Raw genomic sequence first — 22,802 nt, 5'->3', positions numbered from 1 at the left:
GACTCCCTGCTGAGTGGGGAGCCTGATGCAGGGCTTGATCCCAGGGCCCCAAGATCATGAGTCAGAGGCAGATGTTTAACTGACTGAGCCACCCACGTGTCCCTACATGTATCTTCTTGATAATTCCTACATCAAGAAAAGACTGCTCGCTGCTCCATGGTTTTCTGTTTGAAAGGGTATGAAGGACATAACACATTTTAGAAAGTTCCTACCATTTTAATTTTTTTAAAAGATTTTATTTATTTATTTGATAGAGCATGAGTGGGAGAGGGGCAGAGGGAAAGGGACAAACAGATCCCCACTGAGCGGGGAGCCCATTATTTTAATTTTTAAAAACAAGTTTTGGTTGTAGAAATGATAAATTTCACTAACTGGAAGAGCTCTCCACCAAGACCAATTTCCTGAGGATAATGGATAGCCTAGAAATGCTTTTATAATGATTTAGAAATAGTGGTGTCTGAGAACTTTTACAGTTTACCACTAAGTGAGGCAGCCTGTGTGTTTTGATTTTTCTCTGCTTCAGTTTAGCCACAAGATGGTTTTTAGTGTTGGCGGTAAAGGCGAGAGGGACCTGCCTCCATGATAGTGAAGCCTGAGAAGGTTGGTCTCAAAGGAGAGGCATTTTGAGCATTTGTTCTAGGTGAAATATTTTACGTGATAAGTAGATGCTCTCTGGGGTCTCTTTTAACTCAAAGGATCTATAATTGCATGCTTGGTTTAGTTTGTTTTTTTCTTTTTTTTAATAGCCATTAAGTTTTAAGTGGTATCCCACTGAATAAATCTATTTCCTCAAGTTCAGTTTTTGAGTAGGCATATGCTACCATGGCATTCTTTAAAGTTTCAGCTATAATGTCATTTGCAAATATCTTCTCCCATTCTGTGGGTTACCTCTTAGTTTTGTTGACTGTTTCCTTTGCTATGCAAAAGCTTTTTATCTTGATGAAGTCCCAAAAGTTCATTTTTGCTTTAGTTTCCCTTGCCTTTAGAGACATGTATTGAAAGAAGTCGCTGTGGCCATGAGCCAAAAGAAAAAAAAAGTTTCAGCCATTTCAGCCATAAATAATGGCCTAACTTTACAAGAATGCTTGGGTTAGCCTGGGTTGTGGCCTAGGGAGCTGTCTACCACCATATCTGCTCCCCTTCCATGGTATAGAGTTTTGTCCTAGAAAATGATAGTCCAGGTAGTTCCCAGCTCCTCTTGCATCTAGGAATGACAATATTATTAATTTTCACCAATGGAACATGAACAGAAGTGGGTGTATCTTTTCCAGGATTTTTAGGAAGTGGGTGTGGCTTTTCCATCATCACCCTTCCAGTTGGATAAGGAGAACTCAACTGGAGTCACAACACAAGAAGGAATGCACCTGGGCCTGGAGTTGCCACTAGTTGGCGGGAGTTGGGCCTGAAGTTATTGGTTAGTGGGAGAAGAGATACCTACCAACCAGTAACACCACTAGATTGCTAGGTAGATGTGTAGAAATAGTTTCAGGTGGTTCATGAATACAGAGTTAAACAACATTGGCTTGCATAGATTATTTCCTTTTTCATCTTTTTTTTATTCTTCAATAGTGTCATTCTACTGTACCAGATTTTAATGCTTCTCTAATATTGCTGTTCTCTCATTTTAACAAAAAAGATAACAGGTCCCAGGCTTAAAGTCTTCTGGTTAACAATACTATCTCTCTAGAGTTTAAAAATGTAGATTTATTCTTATTGTGCTTATTTTAAGTCATCTTTTATTTATGCAAGTGAATTAGTTTTCTAATTTTAATAAGGAAATAATTTTCCTTTTAAATATATGTATTTTTAAGAGGAAAGTAAGTTGGTTTAAAAATATGTGAAGTAGATAATAGTAAGGTTTGTAGTTAATATGAATACATTCCTGTAGAAATTCATTGATAAATCCATTATTATAGAATGCAACCATATTTTCTTCTACAGATTATGGTTTTGAGAATGAGGGTGATATTTGACCTAACTTTTCATTCAAAAACTATTAATAATATAACCACTCTAAGATAACCAAATTGTAAGGATGATATATTCTACTCTGATAAAATAAATTTTATTTAGATCCTCGGGATACATTTTTTTTCCCAACCTGTCCTCAATTTGTTCAATGACTTTTATTAAAAACAACTTTATTGAGATAGAATTCATACATCATACAACTCACTCACTTAACATATACCATTCAATGTTTTTTAGTATATTTGCAGAGCTTGCAACCATTATCATAATCAATCTTAGAATATTTTCATTACCCCAAAGAAACCTGTGCTTATTAGTAGTCACTCCTCATTTCTTCCCAAACCTCTTGTTTAAAGCCCTAGGCAACCGATCACTCTCTGTTTATATAAATTAGCCTATTCTGGACATTTCATATCCATCTATTTGTATCTATCCATCTAATCTATCATGTATGGAGTCTTAAAATAAATGGTGTTTTGTGACTTTAACTTATCCAGGGTTCATCTATATTGTAGCATGTATCAGTACTTCATTTCTTTTTATTGCCAAACAATATTCCATTATATCAATATAGCACATTTTATTTATCCATTCACTGGTTGATGGACATTTGAGATGTTTCTGCTTTTTAGCTATTATGAATAATTTGAACATATGAACTTTTCTGTATCTCGAACTGTATTTTGAAGCTATGAACATTTCTGTATCTTTGTGCAGGCATATGTATTAATTTCTGTTGGTAAGCACTTAAAAGTGAAATTGCTGGATCACGTGGTAATTCTGTGTTTAACCTTTTGAGTAACTGCCAAACTGTTTTTCAAGATGGCTACCACACTTTACATTCCTGCCAGCAGTGACTGAGGTTCCAGTTTCTCCACATGTTCGCCAGCACTTGTATGATCACTTTGATCATAACTATCCTTGTGGATATGAAGTGATATCCCACTATGGTTTTGATTTTCATTTCCTTGCTGGCCAGTGATTTTGGATATCTTCTTATTTGCTTACTGGCCCTTTATATATCTTCTTTGGAGAAATGCCTGCTCAGATCATTTGTTCATTTTTAGTTGGGTTATTTATCTTTTATTATTGAGTTTTTGGAGTTCTTCATATATTTTGGATACAAATTCCTAATCAGATATATGATATTCAAATATTTATTTTTTCTTGTTCTGTGTGTTGTTTTTCTGCTTTCTTGGTGGTATTTTTTGCAGCACTCCATGATATTTTATAGATTCCATGATTTCAGAATTCCATCTATCCTTCCAACAATTCACTGAAGTGATGAGCCAAATCTTGATTGATTTACTTTTTCAGCTTGTAAGCAGGAGGATTTTCTGTGGCATGATCAATCTTAATTGAAGACTTACTAAGGAATATGTTTTTCACTAGTTAACTAAATTAATCCTTATTTAATGGGGCCTTGTGCATTGAAGCATGGGGCAATGCCTGACACTTTGCCTCAGAAGAGAATGTAGCTTTGGAAGATATGTCCACATATCCTTTTAAATATTGACTTCAGTATTCCTTATATTTTAATGATAGATTAATATACTTTTGGAAAAGCATTTTATTTAAAAGGTTTGTATTCATTTTCCATTCTACACATAAATTATTTTTTTTACTTTAAAAACAACAAAAAACCAAAAACCCACTTGTCCCTTTTCCTTTGGAAAATCTAGATACTTGAGAACATTCTGAGTTAAACTGCATTATATTCTGTTTAACTGGTAAGTGTGAATAGTTATGATTACTTTGTTTGATAAGTGAGAGAACCAAGGTGTGTGACCACACTTAATTAGTTTTTCCTTTTTCTTTGACTTGCAGTCTGTGCCCCAAATTACAGATGGCCTCAATTTCCTCATTTGTATCACAGATATAATAGCACTTACCTTGTAAAGTTTTAAGGAAGATTAACTATGTGTACATGCCTTGTTCAGTGACTGGCTTGGAGTAGGTGCTCAATTAATGTTATTAATTTTTATCTTTTCTTGATTTTGGGTGCAGAGGATCAAACCTTGAGGTGTGTCTAGATTAACTCCATGGAGAAAACAATTTATACAAGATGTGGATCAGGCCTCTGAATACCAAACAAAGCCAAAAACCACAAAAGAAACAACTAGAGCAAAAACCACACTTGCACCACCTTCTCCTTAAGGACTGGGTGGGGGTTGGGGAGAGATGCAGTAAGAGATCAGGTGTATGGAATGCGTAGAAATGCCAGATTCTGACTCACAGAGGCCACAGTTTGCCTGCCTCATGGGTGGCCAGTGGAGACGCATGCAGATCAGAGGTTTGGCTCTGGCTCCTGGCTCCCTGTGTGATCTCTCCAGGAACATCTGCTTTATGGAAAGAAGATCAAATGGCTCAAGGAAAGATCAAAATCAGATGGGAAAAAATGGAATCTCTTAAGCCCTAGGCTTAAATTCATTTCCCCAAAAAGGCATGTGGTGTACTTAGTAGCATTTTTTCGAAGAATGTAAATTTTTGACATCAGTGTGATGGTTAAGAGTGTGCTCTTGAGTCAAGATGCTGTGTGGCTTGAAAGAAAGTCAGAATCTTCAGATCAGGCTGAGTGAATGAGGAGGTTGTCACTTTTGTTTTATGATTCATGATCTTGCTTCAGCTCTAGGTGATTCTTTTTGATTTGAACTTCCCTTTTCATTTGAAGAAGTGCAGACAAGTATGTGCCATAAAGTTGAGCTTATGTACTCCAATATCATGCATTTCTTGAACATCTACTAGATGCAAAGCACAGTGAGAAGCTCTGTGGGGGATTACAGACATCCAGATATATGATACAGTCATTTTTGAGAGAAGCTGGTAGTGGAGTTGAGATAAGCAAGGCATCTGTGATGGTTAGTTTGATGTAATAATTTGGCTAGACTATAGTGCCCAGTTGTTTAAACAAATACTAATCTAGGTGCTGCTGTGAAGGTATTCCTTAGATATGGTTAAAATATACAATAAGTTGACTTTAAGTAAAGGAGATCAATCTTGAAAATGTGGGTGGGCTTCATCCAATCGGTTGAAGGCCTTATGAGCAAAAACTGAGGTTTCCAAAAATAAGAAGAAATTCTTTCTCAAAACTGTACCAACTCCTGTTTGAGTTTCCAGCCTCCTAGCCTACCTGACAGATTTCAGACTTGCCAGACTCCACAGTTGTGTGAGCCAATTCTTTAAAATTTATCTATGTATTTATGTATCTACCTGTCTAAATATTTATCTGTCTCCTATTTGGTCTATTTCTCTGGATAACTCTGGCTCATACAGTATCAAAATAATCTAATCCTCTAATCCTAGGCAGAAGAATGTATGTTTAATGAGAGCAGGAGCTCTGTTTCATTTACTTGTGTATCTCAACAATTAGAACAATGCCTGGCCCATACTTGGCATTCAATAAGTACTTTTTGGATGGATGGATAGATGGCTGGCTGGCTGGCTGGCTGAATGGATGAAGAAAATGTGGTAAGGACAATAAGAATGGTACAGAATATTATTAATTCTCAAAGGAAAGTCATAGAATTCTTAAAATCAGTCTTCAATGTTGACTTTTACTCTCTTTTTTCCCTTAAACCTAGAATTCAACAAATGTTAACACAGTGATGAGTCTAAACCAAAGGCATCCCATTCCACTTGCCACTAGCTAGTTTAAGAATGGGAAAGTGCTTTGATTCTGGATGGCAAGGAAGAAGTCTGTTGGGTGCCACTGGGAAATTCTTTCTTCTCCTGAAAAAAAAATCCCTTCTCTGGATATAAAGTTAGTTGTATATGATGCTTTAAGTTCTCCAGATGGAGAAGGGCTGAGCCAAGGGAATTACACAGAAATAGAGTGAGAATCCTAGTGTACCACATCTGGAACGCACCTTAACTTTTCTTTGTGTGGGTGAGATAATAAAATTTCCTATTGGTTTAGACAGTTTGAATCATGGTACTTTATTATCTGAGCTGAAAGGATCTCTCTCTGTCTCTTTTTTAAAAAGATTTTATTTATTTATTTGACAGAGAGAGAGCAGAACAGCACAAGAAGGGGGAGTGGCAGAGGGAGAGGGAGAAGCCGGCTCCCTGCTCAAGCCCAAAGCAAGGCTCAATTCCAGGACCCTGGGATCATGACCTGAGCTGAAGGCAGTCACTTAACAAACTGAGCCACCCAGGCATCCCTGAAAGCATCTTGATTCATTAAATAAATATAAAGTCATGCTAGACTGGCTAGTAGTGGCTAGCAGTTAAGAAAACTTTAAAAATTGGAGTTTGTTTCATATCACCGAGGATGAACTACTTACTAGGGTACTTAAGTTGCTGGTATACATTAGTTTAGTTACTTCTTAATTGTGAAAATCTTGAAAACTACAGAAAAGCTCTCGAAGAATCTAAAGGAACACAAAAGTACCCATGTGTCATAGTGGAACAAATTCTTAAACACTGCAATTGAGTGCCTGTTACCCTAACACCAGTGGATGCTATTTTCAAGATGTCCCCAGATAGAAAACTGTGTAATTCTCAACAGCTCTTCAGTTTCCCTCAGTGAATTAGCTCCTTTACCCCCTGGGCTGTTGTACCCAGACACCCTTCCTAATAGCCTTCAGTGGTTATAGGAAGCTATGGTGGAGATGGGAAGATTATGTTTGTGTCTGTCTTGTTACTTTATTCTTCAGAGGCTTTCAGAACTAGAAGCTCTATCCTACTTGTAAATTAGCAAATTAGTCTGCTACAGTGTCATGGAGGATGGCAGGAGACATGAGACACCAAGGTCAGAGACAAAGGACTTTATATTCACTCACGCAGAGCAAGCATCATGGGTGTCGTATTTACTTTGGTCACCTGTCCCCCAAATCCATTAGGATAATGGAGAAAGGTTCAGGTGGGTACTGGGCAGGTAGTGGTCTTCCATCACATCTGAGGAACTCTGAGCTTTGGAACCTGAATCTTTTATGATAGGTTTAAGCAACTTACTCTTTGCCCTGGAGGGAAACATCTTTATCACACTGGACAGCAGGCAAATCTGCCCTCTGCTCTGGAAGGCATCACTATCTCTATATTCTAAGATGTTTTATTAAACAAATATCCTTGAAAAGATAGTCCAGAACAAAAGAGCAGTTAGTGCCACGCCTCAGGACATTCAGAATTCCAAGAGTCCTGTAGAAAGCTGTCTCTCTGAAAGGGACAGGGGATGGGCTTATAGAATCATGCAGGACCTCAGTGAGTTTATAGGATGGTAAGGGTGAGACCTACTGGTCTACCAATATGTATGTAGAGTAGTGTTTAAATGGATGGCTCTGTGACCAGAGGATATGAATCTCAAAGACAGTTTATAGTGATCACAAAATGAAAAGGGAAATTTGCTGTATCTTTCTCTTTGGGGCAATAATATATTCCACTGAGCTGCTTAGAAATAAGTGTTCTTTTTCATTAACAATGAGAAGAGCAGCATTTATTAGGTGCATACTATATCCCAAGGCTGATTCTAAACCTTTTGCTTAGATGAATTTATCATCATTATTAACATTGTGAGGTAGTTCTCTTAGTTACTACTGTACAGGATGAGGAAAATGAGGAACAGAGCAAGATTATGATGATAAAAGATTAGTTGTAGGAAAGATTGAAGACTTGCCTGAAAAATGTCAGGGAAGGTACTTCCTGTCCAGAACATTGGTTAGCATTGTTAGGATCAGAGTGTGGCTGGAGCTACCTGGAGTTATACTGGAACATTCTCCCCTCTCCTTACCTTAAGCACACAAAAAAGTTTGATAATTAAGATGATTTTCAACCATGGGGAGGAGGATGTAGAACAACAAGAGTCAGTGCTATGCCTTCTCATACTTAGTATTTATCAATCCAAAGATTGGAAATCAGGAACTCGCAAGAGATGGTGACATGGTTTGTGTTCCTGTCTGTGTTAATGGATGTCTTAGTCAGTTTGGGCTGCTCTAACCAATTACTGTGGGCTGGGTGGCTTAAACAGCAAACATTTGTTTCTCATAGTTCTGGAGGCTGGAAATCTGAGATCAGGGTACCAGCAAGGTGGAATTCTTGGTGAAGGCCCTTTTGTTTACAGATGGCCACCTTCTTGCTTCTTCATATGGAAGAGAGAGGGAGAGTTCTAGTCTCTAGATCTTTTAAGGGCACCAATTCCATTATTGGGACTCCACCCTCATGACTTCATCTAAATTTAATTATCTCGTGAAGATCTCATCTCTAAATACCCTTACATTGGAGGTTACGGCTTCAATATATGAATTTTAGGAGACACCAACATTTAATCCATAGCAAAGGATAGCCATGGCAAAATATTTAGCCCCAATTTTCAGATAAGGAATTTAAACATTAGAAAATTTAACAATACCTACCTCACAATACTAAAAAGGTCATGTTTTGTATAGTCTCTGGCATAATGGGTGCTCAGTAGATATTAGCTCCCTCTCTTTCTTATGTAGCTCAGTTATTTGGTAGATGTGGTGACATTAGGTATATGTATAAACTATGGGCACTCCTCATTACATGTAAAGTACTGAGGTTTACAGGAGAAGAATAGTGCATTTGTCTCATTCTGTCCATGGAGATTGTTCTGTACTTTTTGTGACAACACTTAGAGAAGTGCAGTGGACCTGCAGGGGGTTCAGAAACAGTAAATTATTTGATTATGAGAGAGAAGTCTTGGTTTGTGAGGAAGGTCCTTCTCTGAAAGCAGCCGGCCTGTGGTAGAATAGGGACTTGAACCTGGGGAGTCTGGTTTCCATTCCATGTTGCCACTGATAGGAGGGTCATCTTGGTTCTAGAGTCTTTCCATTTCATAATTTCAGTGCTTTTCTGATGTTCAGCTGCAACACTACACCTACAGAGTATGTAATATCCCCACATCCTTATAATAAATTCCTTGTGAAGGTGGCTGAAGTGGGTTTCTGTTACTTACATACAGAAGAAATTTAACTAAGACAGTTGTTGGCCTGTGAAAGAAAAAACAGTGAAAACTTCATGATTGTTTTTTGAGATATAAAAAGTCAATGCTATTCTTGAGCTGTATAGAATCCAACAGGGCATGATTTAAGTTTCTGGAAAGAGTGTTTTGTTAGACTGTTGGAGCCCACATAAGTAACCTAATCAGTAAAAGAAGATTATGAAATAGGTTCTCAGGATCTTCAAACACTAGATAAATTCCAAACCTTTGTGGAACAGAAGACTGGAGCCGAAGATCTTTTGAGGACCTTTCCCGTTACATATTTCTAAAAAAAAAAAGACTGCCATTCCAACATTTGGAGAGCAGGGAGTAGAGAAGTTGACTGTTGGAAGTCTCTGGAGACTTAATTTGAACTAAGACCCTTTAGAAATGGTCTTTATGATGGTTAATCGTATGTGTCAACCAGACTGGGCTAAGGGATGCTCAGATAGCTGATTAAATGTAATTTCTGAGTGAATTTGTAAGGGTGTTTCTAGAAGAGAGCTGAATCTGTAGACTGAGTAGGGAAGGTTCACCTTTATCAGTGTGGATGGGCATCATCCAGTCTTTTGGGGGCTTGGATAGAACAAAAAGATGGAAGAAGGGCAAACTCTTCCTCTCTTTTCTTGCGCTTGGACATCTGTCTTTCCTGCCCTTAGACATTAGAGCTCTTGGTTCTCAGGCCTTTGTCTTAGGGATGAATGATACCACTGGCTTTCCTGGTTCTCTGCTAGCAGATGGCCAGCTGTGGGACTTCTTAGCCTCCATAACCAACTGCATGAGCCAGTTCTTATAATAAATCTCTGCATCTCTCTGTCCTCTCGTGGTTGGTTCCACTTCTCTGAAGGAACCTGACAGAACCCTGACAGGACCCTGGAGAACAGTCTCCAATCTAACCTTCTTATTTAGGGAAACATTCTCAGGTAGAAAAACTGAGGTAGAAAGAATAGTGTCTGTTGTAGTACAAGTTCTTTGAGATTAGTCACTTTGTCTTTACTTTTCCTCTTTTCTCAGTACTGTGGGAAGCCATCATTTAATTCTGTTGATGATGACAACTGCAAAATTAATAAGAGGACATGAATCTAATACATCATGTTTGACTTGGGTTTTTGTTTTGTTTTGTTTTGTTTTTTTAGGTCTTATCAGTGTTTTACATTTTGGGTTGGGGGAGCAGATGCTTCCTGACAGTTTTAAATGATTAAATGAATGATTTGTGACTCAGATTCTCATTGGAAATCCTTTATCTAAATCACATGGCAGCCTTCAGCCAACCTCACCAAAACATGACATTTTTTCTTGGCTAGTGCATTTCAGAAGGGACTTCATTTCTTTGAGATGCTACAAAGAGTAACTGGAATGTTATCATGTCCCCATGATGTGATTTATGTAAAAAGTAAACCACATGGATTTTGTGATGTCTTGAAGAATTTAAAGACTTAAAACCTCTGAGGGGGAGATTACCAAAAATTCTTTGCATTTGAGACAGCCACTGGAATGCAAGACAAGGTCTCTGATGTTCACTGGGCTCCTGAGACACTGCTTAATTCTCTTCACTTATTATCAGTGTATCAAAACCTATAGGAAAGATCTGAGTGGCCCAGATGCCAAAGAGTAGCAGGCATTGCAAGAGATGTAGAAGGAGAAAATGGATTCTCATTAATTAAAAAGAAAAAAAGGTTATCAGCATGCTGCAACTGTAGTTCTTTTTGCTTTAGTTCATGTGAGCGTCCTGAAGGCCATGATTTTCTGGAAGCCTGGGCCTTCCCAGAATTTTGTGACAGAATGATGACATGTACTTGGCATTTGAGAGGCACTGTGTTGTAGTAAAAAAGTCAGGGTTTGGCACGGCTGGTATGTGCTCTATAATTTTGGGAAGTTACTTAACCTGAGCTTTTATTTTCTCATCAATAAGCTGAGGATAAAAATGATATTTCCCAAGTTATTAAGAGGCTCAGTGGAGCTCTGGAAGTGACAGCACTGACCAACTGTAGGACCAGTGCTATGCTGAGGTATATGAAGGAGGGAGGTAGTATTTCCAATTAGTTGGACCCACTTACTTCTGTTAGCCCCATCTACTTAATTATTCAGAAATATTCATTAATTTGTTTAACAAATACCAAGACCCCCTGTGAGCCAGGTGCTGTGTTGAAAGCAAGGGAGAGTGGTGAACAAGACAGACATGGTTCCTGCCTTCAGGGGACTTAAAATCCTACTTTAATATCATATGAACAGCAAGAATCTTAAGAAGACTCTTTGAGATCTGCAGTTGCAAGGTAGCCTCCAACTGTGATTATATTTTGACTTTATTATATATTTTCCCCTTTGTACCTTGTTTGCCTTTGAGTCTGTAGATTACCTCCCCCAAATATTCAATCCAAATTTTCTTTAGTACATTTCAGACATTTAAATAAAATTGTGTATTTTCATAAAAAGACAAGGTATGCTGTCAAAACTTTTTATATTTAATTTTAGCGGGATACTGCAATGGTAGATAATCCCCAGACAAATGAACCTTATTTAAAACATGGAGAATATTCCTCTATTTTTTCCCTTGGAGCTTCCTGTAAAAATCAGGAATGCTATGCAAACTTTACTTTCATGGGCCTGCACACTGCCAGAGGAAAGAGTCCGAAGGGAAACATAATTTGTAGAAGGAAAAACACCATGGAGATGAAAAAAAAAAAACAAGTATCAAGACAATTAAAAAAAAAAAAAAGGAATGGGTCCCAGCATGCAGAAGAGCTCTGGCTGAAGACCAGAAAACACCAGGGGTTAGTTAGCATAGCCTAAAATACATATAAACATATTTTAGTTTTGAGAAATGGCTCATAGGAGACTTAATGGCTGTGAAAAGCCCCCTTTTATTTCACATAGGAAGGGGACTTAAAATAGCCCATTTATTGCACTGGGAAATCCCATCCCCAAAGGTCTCAGTTCACTTGAGCTCAACTAACAGTTGCAGAGAACCTGCTTTGCGCTAGGCATGGTGCTCTGGATGGACACAGGAAGGGGGAGATACAGATCCCAGCCCTGAGACGCTTTCAGTCCATGCGGAAGCAGGTATCTAAGTGGGAAATTTCTCTACACAGTGATAAGACCTGTGATGCAGGGAAGACTGGGTTACCATGGATATGGTTTAAGGATAGACAAGAAACCTAGTGGGCAGGAAGGGCACATCACAGAAGAATTTCTGGAACAGGTGATGCCTGAGCTGAGTCCCCAAAGGGTGGGTAGTGAGTGGTTTTATATGAAGTCATATTTTCATTATGGAACACTTAAAAAAATGAATGAGAACTTCTACAAGATGATATCCATAATGTTGAAACTTTCAAAGTTGAATATTAAAAGCAGTAGCCATATTCCATGTCTGCTGATATCTTCCCTGCTGAAGAGCAGAGGCAAAACCATTGAGTAATGCATATAGGAATTCACCTGCAGATATGTTCATATAGACTCTGCCAACCGCATTCTCTGAACCATTCTCTTCCAATGACTTTCTGGTAATTGACAAACTTTCCTCACTGCAGAGTCCTGTTGCTAGAGCTCTTTCTTGTTGCCAAGTAGCCAAAATCATCCTTGTGAGGGGAACTGCAGTTTGACTTTCTTCACTGGGTGACCTGTGTCAGGTTCACAACATTCCCACAGGGTTATTTCAGGATAGCTATGAAAATAGATGGCGATTGCATTAACCCTTTCTCAGATGGTATTACACAAATCTCATCAAGAGGCACATACTGGTTTCATTCACAAATTGTGTTGTTGGTAAAATGGATTAATTGCTTTTCATTCTCAGGAAATCAAATAAGTCACATCTAAGTCAATAATAACATAAACTCATGACCTTTTTCTGGTTTCCCCTTCAGGAAAATGCTTTGGTGGCGCACAAAAGTTTTGGGAATGGGAAATAAAAATTTCTTGATTCTCTGAAAGCATATCTGTTCTGAGAAATACCAAAAATAAAAAAAAAATGATTTCTGAATAGATCTCTTTCACAACATTTAAACAACTTAAGAATTTGGGGGATTTTCTATATAACATTTTTATAATAGAAAATTCCCAATTCACACTTCTCCTCGCCATCCTCTTACTTCTGCAAGAAAAAAAAAAAAGAAGCAGAAATAAAGAAAAAGGAAAAGAAAAGAAAAAGAAGCATCCTATATTTCCATAGAGCATAATGGATTGCCTTTCACTCAGCCATTCATGTTCTTGTTCATTTCAAATACACCAGTGTTGGAGTAAAAGGTATGGCTTGGAAGGGTTTCAGCCTCATTGGAATTTCCATCAGTCCCATCTCAAATAAATATACAATCTAAGTAAAACACACAATGTTTTAAAAAAATAAAAATAAATAAATAAATAAAAACTGGGTACTTGTAATGCACACACAGCTTCAAAAGGAGAACCCTATACTACCAAAGTGCCCACCTTTTTTGTGTCAGCAAACTCTTTAGAAATTCTAGGACACATCTGGGGGAAACAGCTGTGGTCTGTATCTCTGGAACTGAGGGTAGATGCAGTGACTTGCATAGAAGACAACTGTTTTCATTCAGCCTGGTAGGATGCTTTAATTTCATACTTTGCCAGGGTTAATGAGGTAGAGCCTTCTAAATCCTATTAAGCTGTCATGAATGTGTTTCTGGGTTCCTTTTCTTAATTTTGCTCATTCTGAGACAGTTGGCATATGACCCAAATTTATAATCCTGTGCAGTTTATAATCCTGCTCTTGTCTCTCTATTCACCAGGAGCTGCAGAAGCCAGCTCTTATTTTCTACCCCTGTAGGATGATAATGGTGAGCAGTTTGTAGGTATGTCTTGGACATACTGAGGGGAAATCCTATGCACATTTTTTATTTTAATTTTTAAAAAACATTTTATTTAAGGGAGGAGGGGCAGAAGGAGAGGGAGAGAGAGAATCTCAAGAAGATATGCACTGAGCATGGAGCCCAAAATGGGGCTCCATCCCAGGACCCTGAGATCATGACATGAGCTGAAATCAAGAGTTGGAGGCTCAACCACCCCAGGTGCCCCCCATTGACATCTTTTAGATGTCTTCCTAGCCCACAAAATTGAGATCAATGTCATTGCCATTTCAATCTATATGACTGGACTTGTTTGCTGCATACCCAAACATAATTCGTAATCACTTTTTCATTATTTCTAACTGAAAAGTAACTTGCTTTTGTTCTCACTGGATGTTATGAATGTTTGTGTCCCCACCAAAATACATTTGTTGAAACCCTAATACTCTGAAGTGATGGTATTTGGAGGAGGGGGGCTTTGGGAAGTAAGTAGGTTTAGAGGAAGTACTGTGGATGGGGCCCCACAATGGGATTAGTGTCCTTATAAAAGGGGAAAGAGACCAGAACTCTCTTTCTCTACTACATGAAGACACAGCAAGAAAGTCATTATCTGCAAGCCAGGAAGACCAGGAACTGATTTTCTGGCACTTTGATCTTGGACTTCTCAGCCTCCAGAACTATGAGAAAATAAATTTCTATTGTTTAAATCACCCAGTCTGTAGTATTTTGTTATAGCAACCTGAGCAAAACAAGACAGGCTGCCATATTATTACTGCATTTAAAGGTCACCAAAGCCAGGGCGCCTGGGTGGCTCAGTTGGTTAAGCATCTGCCTTCGGCTCAGGTCATGATCCTAGGGTCCTGGGATTGATCCCCACGTCGGGCTCCTGGCTCAGCAGGGAGCCTGCTTCTCCCTCTGCCTCTGCCTCTCCCCCTCCTCGTGCTCTCTCTCTCTCTGTATCTCTGTGTCTCCAATGAATAAATAAAATCTTTAAAAGAAATAATGGTCACCAAAACCTAAGGGATAGAAATTATCTTTTTTTTGTGTGGGGATAAAAATTATCTTAACTGTATAAATGGATAAACAGAGGCTCAGAGAGGTTAAGTAACATCCCTGCCCCAGGACTAAAAACACTTGGAAAGAACAGATTCACCACAAAATCCAGGAATGAGGCTAGAGTAAGAACTTATCTAGAGTTACAGTGTCCAATGGTAGCCCTTAGCCACATGTGAAATTAAATCTCAATTTCAATAAATCATTCAGTTCCTTAGTGTTCAATAGACACATATAGCTAGTGACTACCAAATTGGATAGCACATTTCTACCATCATAGAAGTTCTATGGGAGAGAGTAGAGATCATCCTCCTACCAAGTGACTCAAAGTAACTAAAGATGGACAATGTCCCTGCATTCCCTGATACACACACACACAGCATGGGAGGGAGAAATACCACTCAACACTGGTCGCAAGCTACCACTCTTTTCTCCATGTGTAATGTGGGGAGAAAACACACTCAAAAAGCTCTAAAGGACCTACCATCAGGATCACAAATAATTACTGAATCACGCACATGTTAAACGTGTTGAGATCATAGATACGAGGTAGAATGGTTGTCAGGAGCTAGAGGGAGACGAGAATGGGGAGTTATTGTTTAACGGGTATAGAGTCTCAGTATTACAAGATGAAAAGAGTTATCAGGATGGATGGTGGTGATGGTTGCATACCAATTTGAATATATTTAATACCACTGAACTGTACACTCAAATTCTGTGTTATGTGCATTTTACCACAATAAAAAACAACAAAAAAGAATATACTATACAAATAATACCATGTTATAAATACTGCAACATTTAAAAAAAAGGTGTATGAGGAAAGTCTAACTTCTACTGTACCCTCCCCCCATCTATGTTCTTCCCTCTAGGTAAGATTTGGAGTTTGGGATAATCCCAGGATGCACTGTGTGGTCCAAGCCAAAATTCAGTGGCAGGGAATGGTAATGAGACCTCTAAAATAACCTGACCTTGAGATGCCATCTTTCAACAGGTTTGGGCCAGCAAGGTCAACTCAGGAACAGATGAACTGCCCCCACACGGTGCTGCTGAACTCCCTCAAAGCAGGGACACCCTGTGGCAATGAGAAGGATGGTGACAATGGACAGTTGACACAGCGGGTCTCTCTCTGCCTAGCATTTAGAAGTAATACTGGCTTTCAACTACTCCCAGATCTGGACCAAGTGAGTCTTTAATTACTTTTATAGTTTTGGGGGGCCATGTTCCAAGAAGAAACTGTTGGATTTCCCACTAAGAGACTAGTCTTAAGTGATTAACCGAAGCTGCATGACTGTTATTTGTACCCTGTTTTTAGACTAGGTCAAACTCTTTAGCCTTACTACCTTGACTGCACATTGAAATCATCTTGGCAGCTTTACAAAGTACTGATGCCTTGGTCCTTCCCGAGAGATTCTGATTTAGTTGGCCTTGGGTATGGCCTGGGTATTTGGTGTTAAAGGAAAACAACAAAAGACCCCCCCAAAAACTCCCTAGGTGATTCTAGTGTCCAGCAAAATTGAAAACCATGGGCTGGGGCATAAAGGTCATATCAAACGTTTTAATATATGTAAGGTCTCCAGAAGATTTCCTGGCACATAGAAGGAACACATTAAATGTTACAGTTTTTGTTGTTATTGTCTGGCCGAAAACAGGAACAAACACTGAATAAATAGTATATCTCAATACTGCCTGACCAAAATTCCAGTTTAGATTTCTAACTGCTTGAAACAGTTACCCACTCGTGAATTGCATTTCTCTTTCTCTTTAGGTAATCCGTACTAGAAATATGTGGCTTCCTTTGATGTATGCCTTCTGAAAGAAGATTTAGTGGCTCTGGCCCCTAAAATGAGAAAGGCAAGTTGGTGAAGTTGATCTGTTTCTTTATTTGTTAACATGTCCAAAGCTTGGAAGAAGATTGAAGATGAATAAATAATGAGCCTTAAGAATAGACTGAATGGAAGCACATTTGCCATTTCTTCCTCTCATGGGGACAATATTGCTGATTCATTTGCACTGAGCACCCATTACTGTAAGGCCACTTTGGGGACCCCATGTGTGATATACAAAACACAAGACCTAACCTCCTCAATTAAGGAGCTTATAATATTTACCTATAACACATATAAAATTTTAATTAGAGTAGAATTCATTTCATATGCTTAAATAAAAACCACTGGGGTATTTCTTTTAGAGTTGTGGAATGTCGATTCAGTTAGTATAACAGATTTCTATCCACTTTGTTGCTTGTTGCCTATGTATAATGGTATACAAAATTTCAGAGGGTTTTTTCATCCTCTTTCCTTCTCAGAGAAAGAAGAAACATTCACATGTAAATAACAAAATACTTTTTCCTTCCAGTTTTTACTATTTTAAAATTCTAAATCTTTCTTTATGAGTTGAAATTGTCCAAATAAGTAGTCAGAACAAACTGAAAAGTAAGTCTCAATTGCCTTTGTATTTTACGTATGTTTGCTGAAAGACTGTCTCGGCAAATTATCTCAGGAGAATCTTGTTTTCATTTGACTCAGTACTTCAGCAAGATGATACTGTTGTTCTTGGTCAAGGGTGAGGGGAGCATAGTCTACCTTGGACATATAACTTAGGACTTTTCTTACAAAGTGTTCAGCTATGGTTTGAGCTGTCACAGGAAGGCCAGGCTGGAAATATTACACAGTAGCTCAATCCCTCACAATGGAAAAGTACACAAAGTCTCAGCGCATGCTACTGCAATCACTTTTGGCTCCAGTTCAGAATGTAGGCTGGCCAGCCTCCCTGGTGCCTCTTTTTAAATATAAAAATGGACCCTTCTCAGTGTTGACACAGTTTCTTTGGCTTATTGTGTTGACAGTTTTGCCAGCGATAACTTGTCCTCATGAAAGCTGTAAAAGGTGACACTTAGAGGGTTATTTGGCAAATGACCCTTTCTGACTTAATTATGCCAATAGGTCTTTTCTGTAAATTAACATGGCTAAGATAAAACCTGGGCAGAGTCGAGTTTCCACAGTTCTCCTGTAATTTGTTTGCTTATTTGTTTACTTCAGTCATTCAGACAAGTATTTATTGAATGAAAACCTCGTGCCAGGACAGTATCTGACAAAGACCTTGTGAGAATCCTCACTCTGCCACTTACTCTTTGGGTGGCCTGACCATGTGACTTTGGGGGCCCTGTCTAGGGGAAGATCACACATTCCCATCCTGCTGTAGTCTGATGTCATCACGTCATTTGCTTTGACCAATGAAATGGGCAGAAGTGACCCACATCACCTCCACATGGAAGCTTCAAGACCTTGCCCTTGGTCAGCCATCTCTCTCCATCTTGCCTCTTGGAAGCCCAACTTTGTCCCTAGGATGGGTTACTCCTTCATTTTAGGTTCAGGAGTGAAGGCAGGGTGGAGGAGGTGGGAGCTGTCACCTGATAGCCAGAGATCATGCAAGAAGAAAACATTCTTGAGATTTTGGAGTTATTTGTTATCACAGCATAAGCCAGTGTGTCCTGACTGATGAAATGTATATTACTGCAGGGGTACACTGTCCTATAGTACTGCTGATCTCCTACAACTTGGGTCTGAAGGTCACTTCCTCGTAATCTCCACCCCCTGCCCCTTGCCCCTGTTCAGGACCCATCTGAGCCTACATCATCCCTTCATCCATGTTCTTTTTATTTTTAAATTTTCCTGAGTGAAATTTATCTCCTGCACACTTGCATTACTCACACATAGTCTTGCTACTCAGCGGGAGGAGCCAGGAATATGGGGGGGGAGGGGACGCAGAGCGTACTGGGGGAGTTTAGAGGAGAGCTGGGGATAGCTGGGGAGCTGCTTCAAAGACTGCATCTGCAGGACCTTCTCTGCTCAATTCTTGCCCCAGATGTCACAGTCCACAGCTGCTTCCAATCACTAGATGCATGCATTTCCTGTCCAAACCAAATAATAAAAAAGAAGAGATGCACACCACCAGAACCCTCATTTCCCTTTCCCCTCCCCCTTTGTCCCCTTCCCCTCCAAAGCTCTAGATTTATATTTCTGGATTTAAACAAACACATTCAGAAAGATATAGTACTATTATTTGGGAAAATGAAATACTTTCTTTAAATAATTTAATTTTTTGAAAAAAGAGCTCCTTCTGGAGTCAGAAGTGACCCCCAAGTTGGTGGTGCAATTGTTCTCGTAGCAGTGGGTGTTGGCCTGGGGAATCAATTCTGATGCCTCAGCCTCTGCTCTGACCTAGTCCCCTGGGGGAGGGAGGGATTGAGGAGCACTTGGAGGAAAGTTAAAAGCCTTTGGCCAAGGCTTTTTTGGTTTTAACCTCAGCTTATCCTTTAGCTCATTGATTTGGTGAAAACAGTATTAATCCAATCATTCTACCATTGTTTACAGAGCACTTACTATGTGCCAAGATGTCTTTAGATCCTGGTTATAATGACTTTTCTGAATCCTCTGTGGCTTTCAAATGAACATATAAAGCACACTGCCACTTTTTCATAATGCTGCCATTAGAATTATATTGAGGATCCTTGAGAATCCAATTCATCTTTAGATGACCACCATCTAATTTGGTGCCTCAGGTTGAGTTTTCAAGGAAACTGATTCTGCAACTGAACTTTGCATATACAAATTTTACTGGGGAGTGTGTTTGGCAGTAATGCTTTACACACATCGGGGTTATGTTCAGCAGCAACACCTATGAGAGAGTGAGGGAAGCAGGGCTGGGCAGAGGGAGGACGTGGGCTTTGAAGAAGCAGTGACAGAGGCTTAGCTAAGCCCATTAGAGTTGAGGAGCTGAGATGGCTCTTTGTTGTTGCACTTTGGGATAAGGAGGCTTCTATTCTTTCCCTTCTTAGTATCTACAAGTTGTTGGATGTGGATGGCTCCTGGGGAGGGAATAGAACCTTGGCAGGGCCTCCCTTTGATGGATGGCAATTCCAAAATTCCACTTGAGTCAGCAGCTGTTACTTCCAACAGCTGGGGAATGATCCCTAAGGGGCTCTGGGCAGCCTACTGAAACAACCACCACAGACAGAATCAAAACAGGACCACCACCTACCGTCGTTTTCCATAAAGGATCTGCCTGAGTCAAACTTGTGAGCCAGTAGAACTTGTCTTCAGCCCCACACTCATACTCTGCATACTTTCCTGGCATTCGCATTTTACTCACCGAGAAACCAGTGACTGGATAAAAATTTCCTTTAAAAAAGATTGGTTTTTGGGGTGCCTGGTTGCCTCAGTCGGTTAGGCGACTGCCTTCGGCTCGGGTCATGATCTCAGGGTCCTGGGATCTAGCCCCACATTGGGCTCCCTGCTTGGTGGGAGGCCTGCTTCTCCCTCGCCCACTCCCTCTGCTTGTATTCCCTTTCTCGCTGTCAAATAAATTAAATAAAATCTTTAAAAAAATAAAAATAAAAAATAAATAAAAAATATTGTTTTTTTAATTTGCTTGGGGGAGGATATTATAATCGTGGAGGAATGTATCTGCATTAATGCTTCAAAGAAATGTTTATGTCTCAATAGCACTTTAGAGGATAGAAAACTCATGTTCTCATTATTCTTTCCAGAATTGACATCTTAGTCAGGCAGGATGAAGTGAAAGGACCTGCCCAACCTGCATCTGTAGGCAGCGCTGCACGCAGGTTTGAGCCCAAGCTTGAGCACTTTCACTGCAGCAAGCTGCCCCTAAATTCCAGGACTTCAGCAGGTGAACAGGCAGGGGCATCTCAGGTGCAGGATACCTCTTCTGCCTAAAGCCCAACCTTGTCCTCTTGTTTTGAGGTTGCAGTGTTAATGATATCCAAGGCCATTTTCTTTCTTTTTTTTTTTTTTTTTAAAGATTGTATGTATTTATTTGACAGAGAGCGAGAGAGACACAGCGAGAGAGGGAACACAAGCAGGGGGAATGGGAGAGGGAGAAGCAGGCTTCCCACGGAGCAGGGAGCCCGATGCGGGGCTCGATCCCAGGACCCCAGGTTCATGACCTGAGCCGAAGGCAGATGCTTAACAACTGAGCCACCCAGGTGCCCCTCCAAGGCCATTTTCTAAGTTAGGTGGATTTACTTTCTTCTTCCTTCTACTGTGGGAAAAAAAATGTCTATTTTTTTTTTTTTACTAACGATATGAATTTTGGGTTGTTGAAGAGAAAGTGTTCACTGATAGACGGATTGAACGGATCCATTTAGTAAATATTTATTAAGGACTATGTGCCAGGTACCGTACTGGAAACTGAATGAGTTTACCTCTTCCACATAAAGTTTTTCATTCAGTGGTTTGTTTCAGACAGTCATAGAAGAAAACCGATAGCATCAAATGCTCTTCTAACTAGAAATTACTTGAGGGGCGCCTGGGTAACTCAGTCGGTTAGCGTCTGCCTTCAGCTCAGGTCATGATCCCAGCCAGGGTCCTGGGATGGAGCCCCGCATCGGGCTCCCTGCTCCGCAACAAGTCTGTTTCTCCCTCTCCCTCTGCCCACATAATAAGTAAATAAATAATCAATTAATTAAAATCTTAAAATAAATATCAAATAAATAAATAAAATCTTAAAAAAATAAATTACTTGAGAATGCATCTCACTGGGTTCAGTTTCCTCATCAGAAGGATTTGGGCTAAGGGATAAGATTGGGTAAACAGAGGACAACACACCTGAACATTTTCAATTCAACTTGTCATGAAATCCAATCCCCTAAAACCTAAGGGAGTTGAAAATTTTCCAAATGAGTATGTGTTATCTGGAATTTTAGATAAATTTCAGTAGAATTTTATATGTGCATAGAGATCACAAAGGCAGGTAGTTATAGAGAGAGACAGTTATGGTACACAGAATCACCAGTTTTCCAATTTAGGTATTTTTTTTTTATGTATGATGGTGATAGACGTTTATATCCACTCAATAGAAAAACAGAATCGAAATTAAAATACTAACTTTTCTATGTTCCAACAGATAAAAGTTTGCTCCTTTATTCAGGAATCAGGACACTGATTTCTATTAGGTTAGCAAATCTTGTTACACTGAACAAATCCCAGGAGCAGAAACTTCTAGTAAGTGTTGTTTTACAACCTGGCCCTGTACATGGAGGGCAAGGAGAGACCACAGAAAGAGACAGACCACTCCAGATTAGTAGATGGCAATTTTAACAGGCAAGGGAACTTACAAGGCTCATTTTAAAGTGGAACAAGGCAAGTAGATTCCTGCACCTACCCACCAGAATCTTGAAAGTTTATATAGAGGACTTAACTGAGTTTAGTCATGTATTCAGTCCAGATGATCTCAACAATACTATGTTCTCTCAAGGCTATGTCTTTAGAATAGCTCCAGCTATGGGAACTGTGGGCAGAGCATACTTTCCAAGGCGAGGGGTGAGGAGCCTCTGATTGATTGCCTGAGTCCAGCTTGCAGGCCGACTGGCAGTCACGTTGTCTTGATGAACTCCTCCAACCATAAGTGCTTCCCCTGGGAGCTTTGCAGGTAAAAAGGGCTTCAAAGGGGCCAAATCACCTCCATAGCATCCATGTGAACAGATATAAGACATGGAGGTCTATATAGATACAAGGAGATGGGACATTTTTATTTGCTAGAATTCAGGGTGCTCACTAAGAGAAAAGGGGAGTTGGAGCTAATATTCAAAACAACTTCATGCTGTGAGGAGGGGTGTGTGTTGACAGCATGAGTTCTTAGAAGGTGGCAGAAGCTACATAGCAAGAAATAGAAGAAATGAGTGTAAGTGCCTCATGCTAATGGCTGAGCTACGTGGAGAAAGAAGAGAGAGGGAAGCAGCTGCTATGTGGTGAGGAATTTTGGGAAAAGGAGAGATGTTTGAGTGAATTTTTATAAACTTTTCATATGTTGTGTCCCTTCCGCGAAATCTAGAGCAGTGTGGTGTTAATTTTCAAGGTCTTTGAACCTTGGGAGTAAACTCATGGCTCTCTCTCCAGTCAGAGACATGCCTACAGGAAGGTCTAGGATTGGTTGCATTATGTGCTCATGGAGAAGAAACGCCTACACACAATGGGTTTATGTTGTTACTTCAGTGTTGGGGAGATGGACTTTGTAGCCCAAGA

Source organism: Callorhinus ursinus, unplaced genomic scaffold (assembly GCF_003265705.2).
Source record: "Callorhinus ursinus isolate GAN/ISIS: 27379988/994484 unplaced genomic scaffold, GSC_fseal_2.0 scaffold2, whole genome shotgun sequence".
NCBI classification, from domain to species: domain Eukaryota; kingdom Metazoa; phylum Chordata; class Mammalia; order Carnivora; family Otariidae; genus Callorhinus; species Callorhinus ursinus.
This window is presented reverse-complemented; position numbering follows the sequence as displayed.